Below are 5,924 nucleotides of genomic sequence, written 5' to 3'. Positions count from 1 at the left end.
CCCACACTTAGTTATTTTACATAGCACTTCTCAGACACGACCATGATGAAATTAAGTCGAGGAATCTAGCGGAGGTTCTCAAGTTTTCACTCGGTAAAAGATGACCATGGTATGAATATACCGAGGGTCGATACCGAGGCTATGTATGCTCTTTGACTTAATTCATCAGGCCGTGTCTTTTTCAAGCTTTCTCTCACTTTCACCCTCGAGGTTTACTGTCTAACTCCTGAAACACTTAACAAACCCTTCAAACAGCTTTAAATAAAAAGAAAAAGAAGATGAAAAACGAAATATGTACATGGATAAGCTTAGAGTGTCTCCCAAGAGCACTTTGTTTAACGTCACTAAGTTTGACTTTTCATACCTTTTCAGGCTGATTCCGGTTCAAGTAGAGGAGCTGAGGTAGCTCCCTCCCTTGTTTCTGATGCCAAGTAATGCTTTACCCTCTAGCTGTTTACCACAAAGCCTTGTCCATCTTTTCCTTTCCAAACCACGGCTCCATAGGGTCTCACTTCAAGAATCGTGAACGGACCGGACCACCTAGACCTCAGCTTCCCAGGGAACAGCTTGAGTCTTGAGTTAAACAACAGAACTTGGTCCCCTTCTTTGAACTCTCTCTTGTGTATCTTCTTGTCATGGAGCGCCTTGGTTCTTTCTTTGTAGATCTTAGAGCTCTCGAAAGCATCTAACCGGATCTCCTCAAGCTCATGAAGCTGTAAAACCCTCTTTTCTTGTGCGGTCTTGATGTCAAAGTTCAGAAGTTTCACTGCTCACAAGGCCTTGTATTCCAACTCAACTGGTAGATGACAGCTTTTCCCATAGAGCAAGTTAAATGGTGAAGTCCCAATGGGGGTCTTGTAGGCGGTTCTGTAAGCCCACAGGGCATCGTCAAGTTTCTTGCTCCAATCCTTCCTGGATGAGTTCACGGTCCTCTCCAAAATGGCCTTTATCTGACGGTTGGAAACCTCCACTTGGCCGCTGGTTTGCGGATGATAAGGAGTGGCCACCTTGTGCTTTACTCCGTGCTTCTTCAAAAGACTCTCAAGAGTCTTGTTGATGAAATGGCTTCCCCCATCACTGATGACTACTCTTGGTACTCCAAACCGTGGGAAGATGATACTCTTGAAGAGTTTTACCACCACTTTTGAATCGTTGGTCGGAGATGCAACCGCTTCAACCCATTTACTCACATCCACTGCTACAAGGATATATTGATTCCCATATGAGCTTACAAAGGGACCCATGATGTCAATGCCCCAACAGTCGAAGACTTCTACTTCAAAGATTGGGTTTTGGGGCATTTCATTCCTTTTGGATATGTTTCCGTGCCTTTGACAAGCCTTACACCTCGAGACCACTTCCTGGGCGTCTTTGAACATGGTCGGCCACCAGAAACCGCTCTGTAGAACCTTGGCAACTGTCTTGAACGCACCTAAATGACCACCATACGATGAGCCGTGGCATTCTTGTAGCACTGGATGGATCTCTTCTTCGGCCAAGCATCGCCTATAGAGATGGTCCTTGTTAAGCACGTAAAGATACGGCTCATCCCAATGATACCTCATCACATCTCTAAAGAACTTCTTCCTCTGATAAGTATCAAGATCTGGTGGCTCTAATCCGCAAGACAAGTAGTTCACAAGATCCGCGAACCATGGAAGGCTTCTTTCCTTGATCGTATTGGCTTCCTTATATCTCTAAGTAAGACCGGACTAACATGAGATGTTCCTCGGGTAAAGCATCATCTATTGGGACCTGTTCTTCAATCCTCAGCCTTGAGAGGTGATCTGCGGCTCCATTTTCAATGCCCTTCTTATCAAGTATCTCCATGTCAAATTCTTGGAGTAATAAGACCCATCTCAAAAGCCTCGGCTTAGCGTCCTTCTTAGACATCAGGTACCTCAAGGCCGCGTGATCTGTGTAAACTGTGACCTTTGATCCCACTAGATAACTCCTGAATTTGTCAAATGCAAACACAATGGCAAGCATTTCCTTCTCGGTGGTGGCATACTTTTCTTGAGCCGAGTCCAAAGTGCGGCTGGCATAGTAGATCACATGGAGCTTCTTATCTTTCTTCTGTCCCAAGACAGCTCTTACAGCATAATCAGATGCATCGGTCATCACTTCAAATGGTAAAGACCAATCAGGGGCTTGTACAATCGGTGCACTGATCAAAGCCTCCTTGATTATCTTGAATGCTTCCTCACATTCTTCATCAAAGTTGAAATCCACTTCTTTGCACAATAACCTGGTCAAAGGCCTGGCTATCTTGGAGAAATCCTTGATGAATCGTCTATAGAACCCAGCGTGGCCAAGGAAGCTTCTTATTCCTTTCACAGAATTCGGGGCTTGTAAGTTCACCATCACCTCGATCTTGGCCTTATCCACCTCGATGCCTTTCTCTGATACCTTGTGTCCCAAGACAATGCCTTCTTGGACCATGAAATGACACTTTTCCCAGTTTAAGACAAGCCTATGCTCCTCACATCGCTTGAGAACCTGAGAAAGATTAGCAAGACATTCGGAGAAAGAGGAGCCGTATACGGAGAAGTCATCCATAAACACCTCAACTTTCTCTTCAATTAGATCAGAGAAAATGTGCATCATACATCTTTGAAAAGTGGCCGGTGCATTACACAAACCGAATGGCATTCTTCTATAAGCATAAGTGCCATAAGGGCAGGTGAATGTCGTTTTCTCTTGATCTCGGGGGTCTATAGGTATTTGAAAGAACCCCGAGTATCCATCGAGAAAACAAAAATAAGGGTGATTAGCTAACCGTTCAAGCATTTGATCAATGAATGGTAAAGGAAAATGATATTTTCTTGATGCAGAATTCAATTTCCTATAGTAAATGCACATGCGATGGCCGGTTATAGTTCTTTGGGCTATGAGTTCATCCTTATCGTTTTTCACTACCGTGATTCCACCTTTCTTGGGCACAACGTGTACAGGAGATACCCATCGAGAGTCAGAGATTGGATAAATTATCCCTGCCTCAAGGAGCTTTAGTATCTCCTTCTTAACCACCTCCTTGAGGTTCGGGTTAAATCGACGTTGGTGCTCAATAGAGGACATGGCTTGGTCCTCTAGGTGGATCCTGTGGGTGCATATATCAGGAGAGATTCCTCTAATGTCAGCCAAGGAATACCCTATGGCTCTCCTGAATTTCCTTATTTCATTAAGCAATGCACGTTCTTCATGTTCAAGCAAGCTATCGTTTATGATCACAGGAAAAGTAGAGTTCAGACCTAAGAACGCATACCTGAGCCCTGTTGGTAGAGGCTTGAGCTCAACAGGGGGTGCGTTTGCCTCATTCCAATCGGCATCAAAGTTGCATTGGCCTGGAACAGCTTCCTCGGCCTTTGCTTCGTTCTCGCGCGGTTTACCATCGGCCTCGGTATGAGTTGTCACGGCCATGATATCCCGAGGTGTCTCTTCTGTTTCCGTGGATCCCTCGCTGTCTAGGATGTCGAGGCTGCTCGTGTGGAGCTCCAAAAACCTCGCCTCAGCTCCAAGTTCCCTCGGTTGGTCCAAAAGACGCTTGTACACCTCACTTTCTTCGTTCAAGTACCCATGCTCGCTTTGTTCCCGCGTTAAGACCACTTGTAACGGATCCTCTGCGTTCAACTCTTCAAGGAGCTCATCAGCCAGCTCCTCCATTACCTCCACATAGAAAACCTGACCTCCAATGGTCGGTTTCTTCATCATTTCCTTCACGTTGAACTTCATAGTCTCAGAACCTATGTGTAGTTCAATCATTCCTCCTCTCACATCTATTACGGCTCCTGCGGTTGCTAAGAACGGTCGGCCTAAGATGATAGGGTCTAATGGTTCCTCGTCCATCTCAAGAACTATGAAGTCCGTGGGGATTTCTATCTCACCGATCTTCAAAGGTAGATCCTCAACCAAACCCCACCGGTAATCTAACTGATCTATCAGCTAATACAAGAGAGATCTTGGCTGGCTTGTAGCTTTTGTATCCCAATCTCTTGGCCACCGTGTAAGGAATTAAGCTCACAGAAGCTCCAAGGTCACATAAACAGTTTGAGAACTTCAGGTGACCTAAAGCACACGGCAAAGTGAAGCTGCCCGGATCGGATAGCTTCCTTGGTATAGATCTTCTTTGTATTATGGCACTGCACTCATGGCTCAGTATCACCATACCCTGGAGCTCCTTTGTCTTGTTGAGGATCGCGTCCTTTAGAAGCTTCCCAAGCTGGGGTATAGCTAAGAAAGCATCTATAATGGGTAAGGTGAGTTGCGTGTTCTCCAAGTGTTTCTCAAAGACCGCCTTGGCCTTGTCTAGAATTTTCTTTTTGAAACGCCCTGGGAACGGTATCTTGGGTTGATAAGGTGGTGGTGGAACATAGGGCTTTTCAAGCTCAGTTGTCTTTTCCACCTCTTTTCCTTTGTCCTTGATCGGTTCCTTCTCTAAGACCGCTTCTTTACACGCATCGTCTGAGGCTGCCTCCCCCGCTAATTGCTCATTGGCCTCAATGAGCTTTGTCTTAGGCGTTGGAGTTTGTAATTCCTTACCACTCCTCAATGTGATGGCGTTCACATACTCTTTAGGGTTCGGCTCCGGTTTACCTGGTAAAGTCGGGCTTCTTGATGATGTAGAAGCTTGATTCTGCTTAATCTCTCTGATATCTTGCTGCATTGTCGCGTGCTGGCTCTCAACCCTTTGCTGGCCCTGTAACAGTTGCTGTAGTATCCCACAGACGTCGTTCCCCATTTGATTCTGACCTGTTCCTTGAATCTGTTGTTGATTACCCATCTGCTGCGGATGGAACCCTGGTGGAAACTTGTGTTGCTGCGGTTGGTTGTTGAAGGTGTTACTCTGAGCCGCTTGATTCTGCTGAGTGTAGCCGTGCTGTTGCCCACTGAACTGTTGCTTGGGCTGGAAGGTATTCTGAAAAGGAGCCTTTTGAGCATAGCTTTGTTGTTGTTGTTGAGCAGGGTACACTTGGTCTTGAGGGTTAGCTACATTTGGGTTTCTGTATGAGAGGTTTGGGTTACTGTTGTAGTTGTTAAACCGCTGATACCTCTGCTGATTCCCTATGTAATTCAGCTCCTCTTGTGTTAGACCATCTTCATTAACATTGTCAAAACTTGGCCCTTGCTCATCAAACTCGCCTACAAAGTGTATTGGCTTTTGAGTCGCCATCAAAACCTTGTCAAGCTTACTCTGAAGCTCTCTTATATCCTTTTTCATGCGCTGTTCATCACTAGATCCCTCTGTACGGTTTGCTCTATCAAATTCCTCTCCATACGTGTCATTTGACATGGCTAGGTTCTCAACTAGTTCCATTGCTGCAGTGATCTCTTTTCCAAGAAAATTCCCATTTGAAGCTGTATCGAGTTGGTTTCTGATCTTGGGGAGTGCACCTCGGTATAAAGTACTCAAGAGGGATGCCTCTGAGAAGCCGTGGTGTGGGCATTGGTTAGTGTAGCTTCTAAACCGTTCCCAAGCTTCACTAAAGCTCTCGTTATTGTGCTGCGTGAAACATGAGATCTGATTCCTGAGCTTAGCCGTGCGTGATGTGGAAAAGAACTTTGATAAGAACGCCAGTTTACACTGCTCCCAGGTTTGTATAGAACCCCTCGGTATATTCTTTTCCCACTGGTGTGCTTTATCACCGAGGCTGAAAGGGAACAAGCGTAGCTTGAAGCTATCTTCGGAGACGCCATTTATCTTGGTTAAGTCGCAAACCCGATCAAATTGATCTAGATGCTCGAGAGGGTCTTCTCCAGGCAGACCGTGGAACTTTGAGTTTTGCACCATATTGAGCAGGGAAGCTTTAACTTCAAAGTTGTTGTTTTGAACTGGTGGAGCTTGAATTCCAGCTCGGTATTGGTGCGCATTAGCTCGGTATTGGTGCGCATTAGCTCGGTCATTCTCTCCAACACAGATTGGAGGA

General features: G+C 45.7%; 1 non-coding gene across 1 annotated transcript; it reads left to right on the top strand.

Annotated features, from left to right (window-relative positions):
- The first annotated feature begins 5,426 nt into the window (after positions 1-5,426).
- LOC112088692 lies at positions 5,427-5,533 on the top strand. The gene has a single exon (XR_002900637.1). It is a non-coding gene; the product is annotated as a small nucleolar RNA R71 (small nucleolar RNA).
- Positions 5,534-5,924: the final 391 nt, after the last annotated feature.

This window comes from Eutrema salsugineum, unplaced genomic scaffold (assembly GCF_000478725.1).
Source record: "Eutrema salsugineum unplaced genomic scaffold, Eutsalg1_0 scaffold_14, whole genome shotgun sequence".
NCBI classification, from domain to species: Eukaryota; Viridiplantae; Streptophyta; class Magnoliopsida; order Brassicales; family Brassicaceae; genus Eutrema; species Eutrema salsugineum.
This window is presented reverse-complemented; position numbering and strand designations above follow the sequence as displayed.